The sequence below is a fragment of the Mytilus galloprovincialis genome, chromosome 14, assembly GCF_965363235.1.
Source record: "Mytilus galloprovincialis chromosome 14, xbMytGall1.hap1.1, whole genome shotgun sequence".
NCBI lineage: Eukaryota > Metazoa > Mollusca > Bivalvia > Mytilida > Mytilidae > Mytilus > Mytilus galloprovincialis.
Window position 1 is genome coordinate 59,244,265 of NC_134851.1, and position 19,558 is coordinate 59,263,822.

Here is a 19,558-nt window from a genome sequence, read left to right on the forward strand (position 1 = left end):
ACCGTTTCATTTTTTTTTTAATTATGTAGAAATTAGTACAATGTTAATTTAATAATAGACTATGAACACTCATTTCCTTTTCAACAAGGAAATAAACGCATCCGGAATTCATTTAGTTACTTTTTACAACTTTTTGTTAGGATTATTTCATAATTAACTCTTAAACTGAATACAAATTGCTTGTCAGAGGCCACCTTGTAAATTAATTGAAAAGGTTGAGTAATGTATAATCAAAATAAAACTATCAGTTTCGGATTAACCGTACTGATTTCGATCTCTTTTTTGTTGTTGAGTATTTTATACTTCTCACACAGCCAAACTAACGCCTTTTTCAATATATAGTGCTTGAAAAAGATATTCAGTCTTCACATTTATGTACACTAATAAACACTTGTTGTGTCATAAATGGATAGCAAATTAACACATTTGACGAGCATTAAGCATCTGCATGTATTCAAAACCTTGTATTTAGAGTTTAAAAGTATATAGCGCGTTCAGTTTTTACGTTCTTTATAATATTCTTTAAAGGAATTGAGGTAATATGAAGAGGTCTATTTTTTATCCTCTTTACTTCCTTTTGCTTTTCTCATGATGTCATAGTTTGTTTACAAATATGTGGAAACATATATCATGAATCATCAGACAGAGAGTAAATCGATTTACTCTGCTTATAGATTTTGCTGTTTGTTGTATTTTAATATATTACATAATAGAATACAAATGTATTTCCTCCTCAACTGGAATCAAAATTTGTCTGGGTAGCTACACATAAGTTTTTTGTTTAAATTGTGTGACCCAGAAAACAAAAAAAAAATATTTATCAAAGGATGTATTATATACATGATTAGTGGCTCTGTCAGACCAAATTGTCAGCGTACTTTGATAAATTGTATAAAATGAGTAAAGCATTAACCATGAGATAGATCCAATGGTACAATAGAAACTGCTAACTATTAATCTAATGGAAAAAAAATCACTCTGTAAAAGCAAAATGAACACTTTAAAAGAGATTGTTCGAATGAATACTTATTTCATAAATACTTCCTTAACTATTTATTCATCAATCACGTGTCAAATTGATATACTGTTTTTATTCTTCCTTGATTTTGTTTATTGTACTCTTTACAGTTTTGAAATATTTGAAGTATTTCCTTTTTGACTTGAATGAGGATCTAGTATGAGTCATTGACAATATCTGATGATGAACTCATGTTTATTGTTGATGTTTCTATATCAGATAAATGAGACGAAATATGCAAAAGGAATTATATTAAAATTAATAACAACACATTAATCTGAGTTGTTTGTCTACTACGCCATAATGTGTGTTAGACTTTTTTATTAACATGTTACCTTATTCTGATCGAGTTGGCGAAAGAAACTCATAGATCTAAAATAAACTCACAACGCAATGGCTAAAAAAGAAAAGACAAACAAACAAATAATAACACACAAGACACAACATAGAAATATAAAGACTAAGCAAAACGAAACCAACCAAAAACTGGGGGTGATCTCAGTTGCTCCGAAATAACCCTGATTCATAATATTTTTGCTCAGACACTGGTAACGTTTGACTATGTCTGAGTCAGCTGCAAGCTCTAGAATACTGAATGATATGGAAAATAGTTCTCTCATCTGTAGGACGGTATATATTGCTACAAAGGTTGGAAGCATTGATGATTTCAAAATTAAAATCGTTTCCTATGTCATATAGTCTGGTACTAAGCTGACCGCTAATAAAGATAGGAAGATGTGGTGTGAGTGCCAATGAGACAACTCTCCATCCAAATAACAATTTATAAACGTAAACCATTATAGGTCAATGTACGGCCTTCAACACGGAGCCTTAGCTTACACCGAACAACAAGATATAAAGGGTAACAAAATTACTAGACCATTCAGACGGGAAAATGGTCTAATCTATATAAAAAAAAACGAGAAACGAGAAACACGTAAACTATAAATTACATAAACAAACGACAACTATAGTAAATCAGATTCCTGACTTAGGACAGGTGCAAACATTTGCAGCTCGATTAAACGTTTTAATGGTACCAAACCTTCTCCCGTTTTCTGAAACAATAGCTTAACTTCACAACATAGAACACACGATAAAATATCAATTGGCAGGCTTAACTCATTAAAAACAACGTAAATTAACACAATATGAACGAGTACAATTCTAGACTTGTTCAAACGTTCTTGCTTTCCTCTAAAATGTCTATTGTGGCGTCATAGAAAATGGGGAAAATGCCTTATGACGTTAGAAAAAAAACATCTTTTTGTAAGTAGTCCGAAAAGAAGGAGCTAGATTTCTGCATATCGTCTAAAAAGAAACAGATTCCACCACTAAACCTCGTGCAATATGATATGTATCCAATATCGACAGTTATGTTATACTATTTAATACGCTTGTCGAGCCTCGCTTGTAAATCTATAAAAATGTATCTGTCTTGAGTGGATTAGTATCGTAACACACTCGACACTATGGTAGAATTTATATTTATACAATTTGTTAACCGAGAAAAAAAGGAATTAGGTTAAATGTTCAAAATTTTGTTGTATTTTAGGTTATAATTAATACGATAACTTACCACAACAGGTTTTACAACAAGTACCACTTCCGGAACAATTTAAATGTGTTATCTTTATTAACAGGTATTTATTTTATGACTTGTGTCTATCTTTTTACTATCTAGATCACTTCTTTCTTTTTTTAAATAGCAATAATTGCGGTCTTAGAAGAATATTTCCTGACGAAGAAGTGACAATCGTGCAATTTTCTGAACATTTTTTATTTTAAAAAAGTGAAATGTTAATAACGTTTACTCGCACATAACGTGTTTTAAAAAGAATGTTAAATTTCTCTATATTATTTCTACTATATCATAGAAAGGGTGAGGTATGTCTTACATACCAATATATGTGGGCGGCTCGCAACATCTGTTATCATTGCTAAGTGTTCCTATGCCTGTATCTTGTTCATTGACATCACACACAGGTTTCTCTCTCCGTTTCTAGCTTTACACTGAGCATACTGAAGCGTATCTTAGAATAGTAAGAAAGACAAGACAATGTACATATAGATTATTAAATGAGCTACACTAGTTTTAGGATTCCTCGCAAAAAAGATATCATTACAAATATCTTACATTTAGTCTTCGTGGATTCTTTCATTAAACATTTAAACCTCAGAATTTTTTTAGTCTTATTAACTTCAAAAACACATCTGCTTTTGAGTTAATTTTCTTGTCAAAAAATCTACGTTATTTTCATTTATTCTAGGAAATTACCGTTCGTGATGGTATCAATATTATCGAATAAAGATAAATCAACAGTGGCCTTAATCTGTTTTCTGCTCCTTTGTCGAGGTTTTGTCTCTTTGATAAATTACAAATTTTCGATTCATAATTGTATACTTAACATGTGATTGAATACACTTTTTTTGGCGTATAACCACAATTCGTTTGACATGTTAATTCGGTTGTTGGACTGTACTACTTAATGAACGAAATTTTTTTTTTTATCAACGACCTGAAATCAACCAACAGTAACATGTGTATGCGGTTTACATACCTGTACATGTAGGTTGATAGCAACATCTATAACTATGACGGCAACATGAACCTGTGTCTTCCTCATCTACATCATACGTTTGTTTACATATTCCATTTCCAGATTTACATTGACGTGTATCTAAATATGCGAACTTTATACAAATATTATTTCTATTGTTTAGAATACCTGATTAAGTCAAAGAAAATAAAAGAAATATCGTTATTCCTAATTGTAACACTGTGTCTACCCCTTGTTGGCTAACTGTTTGTTATAATACTGTGTCTACACCCTCCCCCCCCCCCCCCCGGCTGCTGGTTAACTGTTAGATATAACATTGTGTCTACAACCTTGCTGGTTAATTGTTAGTTATAACAAAATGTGACTGCTGTTCTCGTATTTTTCCTTGCGTTATTCCTAATTGTAAATCTGTGTTTAGCACCTCCTGGTTAACTGTTAGTTATAACACTGTGTCTACCCTACCCCCTGCTGGTTAACTGTTAGTTATAACATTGTGTCTACACCCCTGTTGGTTAATTGTTAGTTATAACACATTGTTACTGCTGTTCTCGTATTTTTCCTTGCGTTATTCCTAATTGTAAAACTGTGTTTACCACCTCCTGGTTAACTGTTAGTTATAACACTGTGTCTACCCCCTGCTGGTTAACTGTTAGTTATAACACTGTGTCTACCCCCTGCTTGTTAACTGTTAGTTAAAACACTGTGTCTACCCCCTGCTTGTTAACTGTTATTTGTAACACTATGTATACCACCCTGCTGGTTAACTGCTAGTTATAACACACTGGTTAACTGTTAGTTATAACACTGTTTCTACCCCCTGCTGATTAATTGTTATGTATAACACTGTGTCTACCCCCCTGCTGGTTTACTCTCAGTTATAACACTGTGTCTACCCCTGCTGATTAACTGTTAGTTATAAAACAATGTCTACCCCCTGATGGTTAACTGTTAAGACCAGTTCTCTGTAACCACCAAAATTTCATATATACAGCCTGGCAGGCATGGTACTGAAACTTCATGAAATTGTGTATACTTTATGTAAACATCATGCTAACTCAAAAAAAATATTCAAAATTTTGATCATCAACATGGTTGCCATGGCAACCACGAAGCTCCCTTTGAGGTGATATTTTTCTCTGAAAATATTGAATTTTTCAAGGTTTTATGATGTTGACAGAATTTTTATAGCTTCACAGGCAATATAATGACAACAAACTACTGAAAGAATAACATTTATTGAACAAAATTGAATGGTACCTATATCAGTTCTGATTGAAAAGATTTTTTTTATCCAACTTCAAAAAGCATGTACTTGTGGATATTTTGATACCCATTTTTCAGTATTTTGTTCATGCCCAATATACTAAAAGCAGAGGGCTTGTGTCAAAAATACTATTACTTCATGAGAAAATGATGTTTATAATATCCAAAAATGTAAAAAAGTCAACGGGATCTGACTAAACAAAATTTTCAGACATTTTAAAAAATTGCCTTTTTCAAAGGGAGATAATTACAAAAATCCATAAAAATAGATTTTTTTAGAGAGTAAAAATCTTGTTTTTATATATATATCTAAGATATTTGATATGTTGTTGCATAGTCAGTTAACTAATGTAATTAAATATCATAACCTTGAATGACCTTGACCTTTTACCTTAATTTCAAGGTGAATTTTTTTTTTTTGCCATTTAGTTTCTTGGGTCATAAATTAAAATAATTAGTCAAAGTCTTGTGGTAATTTTTAGTAACATCATGTCTTGGTAATGAAAATGTCTCAAAAGGATATACTTAATGGACTTTGATCTCAAGATTTAAAAATAAAACAAAAAATAGCTATTGAACAATTTATGTTATTATGTTTTACCTCATTCACAAAATAAAACCCCAAAAACTGAAGGTTCACATGAATTGTTACGGATAAAGATGGACGGACAGATAAACAGAATGATCACTTCTAGTTTGAGTGGGCTCTAATTATAGGTCAATATATGTAAACTCTATGCTGGAGGTGACAAAAAATTGTAATATATATTGATGCTTCAAAATGTTGTACTTTGGTCATGGAATACCAACATCAAGTCCAAACATTTACAATAAACATAGAAATTTCTTCTTATAATAATCTTCATGTCAATCGAATATATGACAAAATATTGAGGGTCAATGTCAATAGTTTACCATAAACAGCAAGCCTTAATTTTGATTGATGATAAACTTCCTGTTTATGGTTGTAAAAGCAATCACCAAGTTTTGAATAATGTCATAAAAGTTATCCTGTAAATTTTTCATATGTTTTGAATTGAATAATAATCAGCTGCATAACCATTATGAAACATACTGTTAACACACAAGGCATTATATGAAAAATCAGACTGTAAAACAGACTTCATATATCATAAAACCAAATAAAAAGAAAATCCATCTAAAGATATCAGAGGAGACATTTACAAAATGTTTTGTTACAGATGGAAATATTCGCCGACAAAGTCAATGCAACATAAAAAGGAAATATTCACTGAAGAACACAATGCATTTGCTAGTCATTACAATAATTCACATATTTTTCAGCCTGATAACTATCAATATAACCATTTATAAGGATGTTTGCTACTCTATTTCAAAATAACTAGCTTTTGAAAATACTAATATGAATTGAGAGGATATGAAAAAAAAAGAAACTAAATAATCAGAATAAAATGAAGGGTCTGTGTGCTTTTTTTTCAAAATCTAAGCTGTTGAAAAATTTGGCAGATAGTGAATCTATCCAGATTTTTCATAAATTTAACATTGACACTTACTTTCTTTCAAAAAGTATGAAAAAAATAAAAAAAGGATTTTATAAAATTTTCAATTATGACTATTATAACTGTATGTTTTAAAAAATGGACAGAAAATTAGGGGTTTGCAGGCGAAGTTTTGAATGGTACTACATGAATAAAACCAGAGAATTACGAATATTTTGCAAATATTAAAAAAAAAGAGGAGCAAACATCCTTATGAATTGTTTTGTCATTATTTGTTCAATTTGTCCATTATCTCTTTTTTCAGTAATGTTTTCTGATCTTCTTCTTTGGCTGCAATTATGTCACCCAGATCTGCCTTTCTATCCAGGTGAGCTAGTCTTGAAAAATAGCTAGCAATTTGCTGACCAGAAAGAAAGGTTTTCTTGTCAAATTGACTAAGCTTCCTCATTTCTTCAGCTGCATAAAACGGGTCAACTTTCTTCCCTGTTCTTTTTCCTATGTCAAACTGTTCTTTCATGTACTGCTTTTGTGCAGTAGAGAAAACTGTCTTTTTCCTTTTGCCTTTTAAAGCCCAACCCATTGGATTTATATAATCACCCTCTGTTGAAATATTATTTCCACACTCTGATCTCTGACCATGCTGACCCGATGTTGATGATGGAAAACCATCATTGATCTTTTTGGAATAAATTGTGATGGCAAGATCTGTCAAAAATTGTTTTTCAAGTTTGTAATCACAATTTCCCAACAGTAAATGGTTGTCTAAGTTTGAGTTTGTAGAAAATTCCCTGACACAACCTTCTACAGGACACATAAAAATAGCCCTCTTCTTTATCAGAGTATTCATGTCAGTACTTTCATTCTCATCTGAAATGAAAAAAAAAATTACATTTGTAATAAGTCTATCAGCAGCATATGATTTCTGTTTTATAGAAATAAAACTATCACAAAGGGTCAAATACCTATATATATAGTTCTCTAAGTTCATCTTTTTTTCTTAATGTTTTTTTTTTACCTTGGCAGAAATTTACTTTGCTTGTAGAACTGATATGCCTTTTTTGGGCAATTGAAAATATCCTATTTTTTCACTTTTATCTAAAAATTTCATGTGATTTTATAACATAACAATTAAACAAGGTGTGACATGACAAATAGTGTTTAAGAAATTGTTTTCTTGTTTTGACTTCAAACATGACATTCTTAGTTGAAACACACATCTTATGCACTGATTTATATATAAGTAACTACCTCTAAAAATGACACCAACATATGAAATTTGCAACCAAGTTTATACAGATGTTGAGCGGTAAGACAGGTGCTACATGTAAAGCAGGATCTGGCTACTTTTCACACTGAGCTTATTTCAATAGACTTTTTCTGCACTTTGTACAAAGACCTGAATTTTAAAAAAATTAATATCATTGAAGTTGCCTGAACAAAATCATACATGCAAATATTGTCATGATTGTGTATTTTTGAAATGTACATGTAATTTGAGACAAAAAATAGAACCAGTAATATTGTATGATATATAATTATTCTTTTAGACTTAATCAAGTTTATTAAGTTTTATAAGTGATTAAAAAGGCCAATATAAAATATGTCTGTTAAATGTAACATGCTTAATTTAACTTCTTTTCATTGATTTTTTTTTCATAAGGCATTGTGACTTTACACTGAAGTAAATATAGTAAAAAATCCTTTGGGGTAGATGGAAGGCAAGCTAAATGCATATACAGGATGACTGCATATGATTTATAATGATGATAAACAATGCATGAATAAAGAACTACTTTAGACATGGTAGGCATTGACACACTGAGACAGATTTTATAATTTGAAAGTTTACTCCAAATAAGTAACATATATAGTATTAGCAAATGGCTGTAGGTTAATAAAATTTGTATTTCTAGTAAAGAAAAAGGCTATTGTATTGTCCGATCACAAATGTTTTGCTTAGGAGTGTTGTCCAGTGCAATATCATGGCATATGGGACCACCATAAAAATCATTGTGATAGAAAGGAGGTGCACAATGACAATAGTATGCTTAAAACATGAAGGATTTTATGCAAGTTTCATTGAATTTTGTTTTTCTGGGAATTTGCAGATAAGAGAAAGTGTTATGATGACCCCCTTTTTAATGGTCACCCCATGAAAACAATTAAATGAATTTCGTACTTACCAGTTCCAACAGGTAAAACAATTCCAGTGTTGTTGAATATAGTTTTCACTTGAGGAGATGATATATATCTTTCTGTTTTGCAGTTCTGGCCTGAATGGTAACATTCAACACTTGGTACACTGCAGAGTCTTTTCATACATCGTTTCTTGTATGCATTTCGAAATTCATGTACGTGTGAAGAACAAATGTTCTTAAACAATAAAAACCCAGTTCCTGGTGAAATACCACATGAAGTCAAAAAAATAGATTTATCCTCGGTATTGAAAGTGTCAATAGTAAACAGTTCAGATGAACATTCCAAATGGGGAAAATCTGGCAGGGAAGATTTAGAAAAATTACAAATTCTGCACTCATTCAACCCTGCCATCATGCATGGCAAATCATACAAGGGCTGTTATAAGTTATACCACAGTTTTTAAATACTACATGACAATCATCATCAACAGTTTTCTCTGTAAAATTAAATTAACTGGATCTATCATCTGCTGGAACTTTGTTTATGTTTTCCCGCCTATTTGTACTTCAAACAGGAGAGTTCCAAAATTGTTAAAGGGAGACAACTCAAACATCATTTTAGAGCAAATTTGACAGAAAACAGGTTATTTTAAAACCAGTTTTCTCGAAATGTCTTGATGATCCCATTCTAATTTTTTTACAGAAATAAAACCATATTTTTAGAGAACAATTTCATATAACTGATATAGGCAAAAGCCCTCTGCTTTTTTTAAATATACTTTCATATTTCAAAATGGCAACATGACATAAACTGATATAAATTGTCTTTATTCCTTTCATGTAGACAAATCTTTTGAAAATCTTATTACTTTTTTCATTCAATATGCAAGGCAATTAAATAGGAAAAAAATATGTGCCTTAAATTTTTTCCCTAAAACAGAAAAATATAAATTTTATTGTACCTGTACTTTTCAGGTACGCACATATATAATGATTGGTAGCCATAGCAACAAAACATAACAAGAACCAAAAAATAAAAAAAAAATTGATTTAATGGTTCATGAATTATTCCTGCAAATTTTTACGCAGTTTGCTGTTATACCCTGGCATGGGTTTTTTTGGTGGTTACAGAGAACTGGTCTTAATTATAACACTGTGTATACCCCCTGCTGAATTACTGTTAGTTATAACACAATGTGACTGCTTTCCTCGTTTTTTTACCTGTTTACTTATTATGTCTTTTAGTTTTGTTCACAAACCGTTAGCATGATAATGGATTTATGTGCGACTGTTATGCAAGTCAAATGTTTAGTTAGCTATAAAACTATAAACTAAGTTTAATCTATCATGTTAAACTGTTTCTAATCAGGAATATGACAGTTCATATCCATTCGTTTGATGTTTTTGAGTTTTTCATTTTGACATTTCCTAAAGGATTTTCCTTTTCAAATTCAATCCAGCCAACCTATATTTTCTCATTAATTTATTGGTCAGTTTTGTAGCTTTTGATATGTGCAATAAGATCAAACAGAAGTAAATTGAGTTTAGAAAATATGAAGAGAATATTTTAGAAATTAAATATAACACTCAAGATCAGGCAATAACAGTTTTCCGATGTTCAAAACTCATATATGAATCCGATAACATTGATGATTGGGTTATATTAACCACCAGAGACAAAAAGTCTGTGTAAATCGACATTTGTTTCTTATTGGTAATCGCTTTAGGTATATGCTTTATCAACCTGTCTTAAAACTCATACAACAAAACTAATCAATATAATAACAAGTGATGATCGTCAATGAGAATATACACTTAAGCTTGCTCAAAAAGAGGTTCAAAAGATACCAAAGGGAAAGTCAACCTCATGAATCGAAAATAAACTGGCAATGCCAATGCTAACAAAGAAAAAGGCAAACAAACAAATAATTATAAGTGGTTTGGCAACAACAACGGATCACTAGACAGCCTTCAACAATGAACACAATATTTTTCGTATAGTCAGCATTTAAGTACCGGTCTTTGTAAAAATCATGCAGAAGGTGATTCATGGCATGTCACAGAAGTAATTTTTTTTGCCCTATATCATAAGAACTTTGGTAGATGGTCAAAATTCTGTCTTTATTTTCCCTGTATGATGCCCGTTGCCATGGTAACCATCAAATCAACATTTTGCCTGAATATGTGAAAAAAGACCCTTTTTGAAAATATAAAATAAGGGAATTTAAAGTCCCATAGAAATAAAGTTAATCAATACAAAGGATATGTATATTTACAGTATTGACAAACAAAACCCCAAACTATATAAAAACGTTAAAATTGTGAATTTACTAAGTAGTTTGTTTCCATAGCAACCATTTAAAAATGTGTTAAAATTCGAAAATGAAAAATTTCAAAAACTTTAAAATTTTAAATCTGTTTATCTCCCAAGACCAACAATACCATGACATGTCATTGACAAATTTTGAAAGACAACATTCTATATATTCAGAAAATAAAAAGAAAGTCGTGTGTTTTTTTTTTTTTTTTTTTTTTAAATTTAGTCAAAAATTGTCAATTTTCACCAAAATTCAGATTAACAATCAGATGAATAATCAAAAATTTTGAACTTAAAAAGCTAAAACATTCCATTTATATGTGCAATTCTGACACACATTTGGTAATTTTAAAGGAGAATATATGATAAATGAAGATATACTTGTACAAAATGAAAAATCATCACTCTGGGTATGGTGCACCCCCCTTTTTTTTCGATTTTTTTATTTTTTTTTTTTCAAAATTATAAAATTTGTTGAAAGAAATGTGGTATCTCATTGTGTTTACTTGTGAACTAAGTATTTTAAGAATTTAAGCATAACACAACTTCTAAAGTTGAGGGCAGCATATGTACCCCCTCACTTCAATCTTATATGTAAGATTTCTCAGAAGTTTAAAAAAAAATGGTAATACGCATAACCCGTTGTCGTGTCTAAGACTGATGCTGTCAGTGAAAAAGAATAAAGTTGAATCCAAAACTTAATTACTAGTAAGTCTATGTATAAAGATAAGAGGATGTGTTGTAATTGTCAATGAGACAATTAACTCTCAACCAGAGAGAGCAAAGACATAGAAATAAACAACCACAGATCACCGTATATCCTTCAACAATGAGCATAACATGATTATCTATAAAACAAATCTTAATGAACATTTAAAAAAAAATAGCTCAGGATACTTTCTCTTTCAAAATGGCTATAAAGAAGTTACAGTAACAATTTAATGCAACTCATTGTTGGTTTTTGAAACAGATTGATGCTTTAAAAACTTTAACCCTAGACTAAGATCTGCTAAACAAGAAGACTCACCCTGAAATGTCTGGTTGGTTTTATTTATAATTGACTTACTTTTGAAACTCTGTAAGTGTTATGTAAAGATTTTAATACAAGTATCATATTAACTTAACATTATCAATGTTCTAAGAAAATGAGGTCAGGGTAAGATGAACTATGTCAGACAGACGAAAAAAAGAGAACGGAAACGGAAAATTCAGCATTTTTTCCATTTTTAAAGGGGCATAACTTATTGACAGTACCTGTTACACCAATAACATTCTAACTGTTCTGAATTTTATGGAAATAAGCATTGTGTATAAGTTTTAAAACATTTGGTTGTGGCAAACTTAAGTTAGAGAACGGAAACAAAAAAGTCAGCATTTTTTTTCCATTTGTATAAGGGTATAACTCTGGAACGGACGTACTTACAGACAAGCGTACAACTTAATGCCCCCTTTGCTACAGTGGGGGCATACAAATTCTACATGTTCTATCTAAGGAAATATATACCAACGATCTACACTAATTGTGCAAGAATTTGTCAATGTTTCTATTGTATATGGTGGAAAAGGACAGCTTGTCTATTATTTTTTTTAAAACCTAACTGAATTATTATTTGTATACCCAGAATAATCGCGTTTTTTTATGGTTCTCAAAAATATTATCCTTGTGGCCCTGAGGAAAATTTGCTGGTCCGAACTATTGTATACTGTTTTGATTCTCAAACCTTTATGACAACCATGTGCAATGGCCATTCTTGAATTTTGCCTAATTTAATCAATTGTTATATTTACATATTTTTATTCCCCCGCAGTGGCGGAGGGGGCATTAAGGTTAACCCTTGTCCGTCCGTCAGTATGTCCCAACGTTGGTTTCTGTTCTCTATCTTTAGTTTGCCTCAACCAAATGTTATGAAACCTAATCACATTGCTTATTACCATAAAACAAGACTAAGTTTGGTGGTGTCACTTAAACCGTCCAAGAGTTATGCCCCTTTACAAATAGAAATATTGCTGAATTTCCGTTTCTGTTCTCTAACTTTAGTTTGTCTTTACCAGATGTTATTAATATTATACACAATGCTTAAAACCACCAAATGCAGATCAACTTTGAATTTTGGTGGTGTAACTTTCACTGTTCTATGCAATGCCTCTTTATAGAGGGAAAAAGTTGCTGAATTTTTTGTTTTGTATTTCTTTTTTTAGTTTGCCTCAACCAAATGTTACGAAACTTTTACACAATTCTTATCACCATAAAAGTTAGTACACAATTGGTAAGTGTCTTCAGTCATGTCCGTTTATGACTTTTATGATATGGAAGCGGGAGCATCATCTGTGTCCAATGGACACATTCCGCATTTATTTCAAATCTTTTAGATCAGTTAGATTATTATATATTAGAATAAAAAGAAAGGTTCTGTAGTTCTTCTTCAATTTCAATTTTAGCACAGTTAAATCGACATAGTGACAAATAAGTGTTTGCATAAAGGTTTCGATACATGTCGATTTACATGGGAGGTACATAGTAACAGCCATTATGTGTACATAATCTGACTCTGTGCAATAGTATACTAGTCCACAAAAGAAACGATGCAAGGCAATGTATTTTCCATAGATAATGAAATTGGAAACACTGTACCAAGATTAAAACTGTCCCATTTGTCTAATCTTTACAGAGTGTTATTATCTTATCAAAACCACTGATTTAAGACAAAAAAAATATTTTATTTTTTTTATTTTTGTCATATCAAAAATAGTATTTTTATAAATAAACCAGATGCTCCGCAGGGCGCAGCTTTATACGACCGCAGAGGTATTGCACAATACTTAACATAATACTTTTGGACCCCGATTTGGACCAACTTGAAAACTGGGCCCATAATCAAAAATCTATGACCATGTTTAGATTCAGCATATCAAAGAACCCCAAGAATTCTTTTTTTGTTAAAATCAAGCTAAGTTTAATTTTGGACCCTTTTGATCTTAATGTAGACCAATTTGAAAACAGGACCAAAAATTAAGAATCTGAATACACGGTTAGATTTGGCATATCAAAGAACCCCAATAATTAATTTTTTGATGAAATCAAACAAAGTTTAATTTTGGACCCTTTTGGCCCCTAATTCGTTGGGACCAAAACTCCCAAAATCAATCCAAACCTTTCTTTTGTGGTTATAAACCTTGTGTTAAAATTTCATAGATTTCTAATAACTTATTCTTAAGTTATTATGCAAAAACCAAGAAAAATGCTTATTTGGGACCTGTTTTTGGCCCCTAATTCCTAAACTGTTGGGACTCAAAACTCCCAAAATCAATCCCAACCTTCCTGTTGTGGTCATAGAGACCTTATGTTAAAATTTTATAGATTTCTTTTTACTTATACTAAAGTTATTGTGCGAAAACCAAGAAAAATGCTTATTTGGGCCCTTTTTTGCCCCTAATTCCTAAACTGTTGGGACCAAAACACCAAGAATCAATGTCAACCTTTTTTTTATGATCATAAACCATGTGTTTAAATTTCATAGATTTCAATTTACTTTTACTAAAGTTAGAGTGCGAAAACCAAATGTCTTCAGACGACGACGACGCCAACGTGATACCAATATGCGACCAAAAAATTTTCAATTAATAAAAATCGAAATTAGAACTTAATTTTTTTCGTTTAAACATGGTCTGCTTAAAATTTTGATTGCCATCCGTCCTTGTGTCCATCTGGCTGTCCTTGCAGCGCTCGCACATGTACAAATTATGTTAGATTTTTAAGAAACTAATACTTTAGGTTATTATAAGCAATATCTCGAACAAGTTAGATATTGGTGGTCAATCGACTTTAATAAAAACATTTATAACCCTTGAAAATAATAAATTTATGGAAAATAGCCCCTTTAACGCTCCCACAGGTACAATTCTTGCCAGATTTTTAATAAAACTTATACACTAGATTAATATCAACAATATCTCGGATGAGTTCTATAATCATGGACAATTGACTTTTTAAAAAGAGTTATGACCCTTAAAAATATTAAAATTTATGGAAAGTTGCCTTGTTAGCGCTCTCGATGGTACAAATTTTTTATTTTTTATTTTCAGTTTATTTCTGATAGAACGGACGTAGTTTTTTTAGGTCACCGTTTCAAGGAACTGTGAATTTTGCCATCACTTTGCTTCCGTTGTCTCTGTCCGGTGTAAAATATTTGAAACATTTCCACTGAAACTACTTAACCAATTCCAGTAAAACTTATAAACTGAATGATCCTTAGGATATCTAGAATTAAGTTTGTGTTCTATTTTCTATTTTGTAAAAAAAACATGGCCGCCATGGGTAAAATAAGAACATAGGGGTAAAATGCAGTGTGTAGCTCATATCTCAAACACTAAAGCCTTTTAAGAGCAAATTTTCAGATGAATCTAACAACCCATTGTTGGGTTGCTGCCACTTAATTGTTAGGTTAATTGTACGGAAATTGTGCAGTTTTGGTTATTATCTTGAATATTATTAATGACAAAGATAAACTGTAAACAGCACAACTTTCAGCAAAGTAGGATCTACAAATAAGTTTATATGACCAGAATTGTCAATTGAATCCGTATGCAGTTATAGCCCTTTAAAGAAATATTTCACAATTTGTTCATCTAGTTTGCTTCCTTTAAAAAAAAATCTTCTTTTGATATTGAATATGCTTAATCAATTTCAGCCCAACTTGGGAGTTATAATCTTGTATAAATTTAGTTTTTTATTTCCTTGTACTTCAAGAAACTTAGCTATGGCTAAAATGGAACATAGGGGTAAAATTCATTTTTTGCTTTTGAAGAAAAAACGACAGATACAAAGAACATTTAAATGGAATTGTTAAGCCACTCATTGATATATATTGAAGGGATAAATAATCATTGATGCAAGATTTAACCAAAAATTACAGGTGATCGATTCAGGTTCTTTAGAGTCAATTTTAAAGACCATGAAATAGAATCTAAAGATTTTAAATTTTTGTTAGGGTTGTTCTCTCTTTGACACATTCCCCATTTCTAAAAAAAAATCTAATATATAAAAATGGTGTAGGGGGTTCTATTATTGCCCTCATCCTTTGAAGAAATTTCATGTTTTAATGCTCAAAATGTTCACAATTGAATTCCATCTTTTAAATTTATTAATAATTTTTTGAATTTTGAAAAAAGGGGGGGCACCATGCCCAGAAAGAAAAAATGTCCTTCTCTACAAAAATATCTCTATCAATCATATTTTCTCATTTATAATTACCAAATTTGTGTCAGGAATGCACGCATAAATGGAATGTTTTAGCTTTTTAAGTTCAAAATGTTTCAGTATTCATCTGTTTGGTAATCTGAATTTTGGTGAAAATTGACAATTTTTGACTAAAATTATTTTTTTAAAGAAAAAAAAACACACGACTTTCTTTTTATTTTCTGAATATATAGAATGTGGTCTTTTAAAATTTGTCAATGACATGTCATGGTATTGTTGGTCTTGGGAGATAAACAGATTTAAAATTTTAAAGTTTTTGAAATTTTTCATTTTCGAATTTTAACACATTTTTAAATGGTTGCTATGGAAACAAACCATTTAGTAAATTCAAAATTTTAACGTTTTTGTATAGTTTGGGGTTGTGTTTGTCAATACTGTAAATATACATATTGTTTGTATTGATTAACTTTATTTCTATGGTTCTTTAAAATCCATTATATTTCAATTTTCAAAGGCTACTTATGGACGTATTCAGGCAAAATTTTGTAAGGATGGTTTCCATGGCAACCAAAGTTGAAAAGAAAAAATTAATACAGAAAACTTATTTTCATACCATACCTTCATCATAAACAAAATATAAAGACATTTGAAGAGGGGTCATGAATCGCCCATCAACAGGAACCTGCGTGATTCTTACAAAGACCGGTACTTAATTACTTTAAATTACAATTAATTTGAAACTGGTTCATTTCCATAATACAACGACAGAAAGAATATATTACAGACAGAAACCAATGTAAACAACCAATTAACAGGATCATAAATGAGAACATGCAAATATATAATGTAGTAGAGTCAAACATGTGTGTCAGTACTCAACCCTCCTCTTACCTTGGTTATTGGTGATACAGCACAACATTACAAGACGTTTTATAAGTCAGTTGCATTCATGATGATCAGTGTTGAGTGTTCTGTGTTTTATATGGGTTTTTTTTGTTCAGGCACCGAAACCCTTAACTCCGAAACATACAATTAGATCAGAATTGAAAAGAAAAAACTAACAAATATATCTGAATCTTCGAAAGGGTAAGTAGATCTAGTTCCTGGATTTTCCTAACGCTCGTCATTTTCGCAAAATACGAAAGGATTTTCGAAATGACGAAAGTTTTTCAAATCAATTTCGTCACTTAAAATTTTTAAAGTATAAAAATTTTCGCCATAAAATTTTCCATGAAAATTAACTTGTTACATGTTTCAGACAAGTTTATGACCCCAAGGTAATTAATGGTTTCATGTTTTCAACAGGTGTCATAAACTGTTGGTATAGATAATCCGATAATTGGGTCATTAACGGTTATCATAAATAATTCATTTAAGTGATCATTCAATCAACGGGAACATTAAAGTCCGCTTGGATGCTATCATGAGTAGACTGCTCATAATTAGACAAACAACTCAAATTTCTCAAAATGCCTTTGGTTGTAATAAATAGCCAAACATTATGGACTCCACAATTATTCACGATTGTCACGTTACGATCCACCATGATTACAAACTTCTTCACTTCATCACCTGACCCGGGGTCAAAGGTTCCGGCCAAAGTTCACAACAGTAACAAAAAATCTAGATCAGATCGTCTACAGAATTCCAAATTTAAACCACAATGGTCAAAGATTTTCCCATGCATATACTTTGACGCAGATGCCGACGCAATGTACTGCAAGGACTGCAAAACTGCCAAAATGATTAATTCCTTTACGATCGGATGTCAGACGATGTTAAAAGACAACATCCAGAAACACATAAAGAGCGCCGACCATAAGAAGGCCATTCAAACCAAGATCATGAGAACTGACTGGGACCAAGGCATAGCTACAGCCAACAAAACTCACGAGAAGGAAGTTACCGCTGCTATGTCAAACATCTACTGGATGGCTAAACACAACCTGTCCACATCACTGTACAACGGCGTCAATGATCTACTTGTTTTCCATGTATGTGGTGATTGTCTGCTTTATTTTGTTTTCATAAAAATTGCCTTCGTCCCTTCCTCAATAAAATATTATAGATTTTCTTGATATGGGGTATATTGTCAATGAGACTTACGTTAATTCCGATAATGTGAAAGATTCGATAAAGAAGAACATATGACTTGTTGCACCCATCGTGTTGCTCATGTTAGTAAATACCCGGTAATAAGCCTAATTTGGTAGGTCACATTTGGGACATGAGACACTTATAAGATTATTGTAGTACTGTTGATATCAATGTCAATACCTGCACCTCCCTTGATACAGGAATACGGTTATATGTTTTATAAGATTTAGATTTTTGGTGTTTTAACGCCACTTCTAAGCAGCGCATTTATGCTATTTTGTGGCTGCCTGTTTTTATTGTTGGAGGAAGCCGGAGTGTCAGGAGAAAATCATCGATCCTCGATATACCTCGATTAACCCCGCCGCATTTTTGCGCCTGTCCCAAGCCTCTGGCCTTTGTTAGTCTTGTATTATTTTAATTTTAGTTTCTTGTGTACAATTTGGAAATTAGTATGGCGTTCATTATCACTGAACTAGTATATATTTGTTTAGGGGCCAGCTGAAGGACGCCTCCGGGTGCGGGAGTTTTTCGCTACATTGAAGACCTGTTGGTGACCTTCTGCTGTTGTTTTTTTCTATTGTCGGGTTGTTGTCTCTTTGGCACATTTCCCATTTCCATTCTCAATTTTATTTGTCAATTAAGAATGAAGTTGAGTGCACCCGCACGAGCGGGGTTCGGACTCACGACATCAGTGTTGACTGGCTAGTGATAACAGCAGTAACTACTTAGACCATTCAGCCTCCAAGGCTCCTGTGTGTGTATAAGATTTACGATACTAGTCGCGAAAAGATGACAGACATTTCACAGGCTCTTTAACTCTGAAAACGGACTTTGATCGAGCATTCACATAGTGGTTTTTTTTACTTATGAAGTTGAAGTTTTATCAAAGACCTGATTGTTTTGACTCATTCTGACAAAGTGTCTATTTCAACTTCTCGTTTAGAGCATGCTCTAGCGTAGTTCTTAATGGAATCCATAACTATTTTTAAGTTATTAATCCAATTGATGTGTTGCAGTTCTCTTAACTTAAGCCCATAATATATCACCTTTTGGAGATGTTCCAGTTGAATTATGTTTAGATCTCCAGTAATTTAAGGCGAGTGGTAACAGTCACATACAACGGTGGTTTGTAAGTATTGCTATAAATTAAAATTCTGCTATGCTTGCTTATATTTTTATACTTTATGCTCAATTATTTTGGTATAAATGTAGGATACAATAGCAACAAACCAATTTTGAAAATAAAGAGTTATTTTTTTATATTATCTCCTGGTAATGTAAAACGCTGCTCATGCTGATAAATTTCTTTATTGGTAAACTGAACAAGAATGAATGTTCTCTTTCCTTCATGTGAGCACCACCAATCTCTCTGGTTTAAAAAGAAGGACAACAGATTGCAAACAAATGGATAACAACTGGCATGTTCCTGACTTGAACAGGCATCTCCGTATGTAAAAAATGGTTAATTTAACCTGGTTTGTAAAAA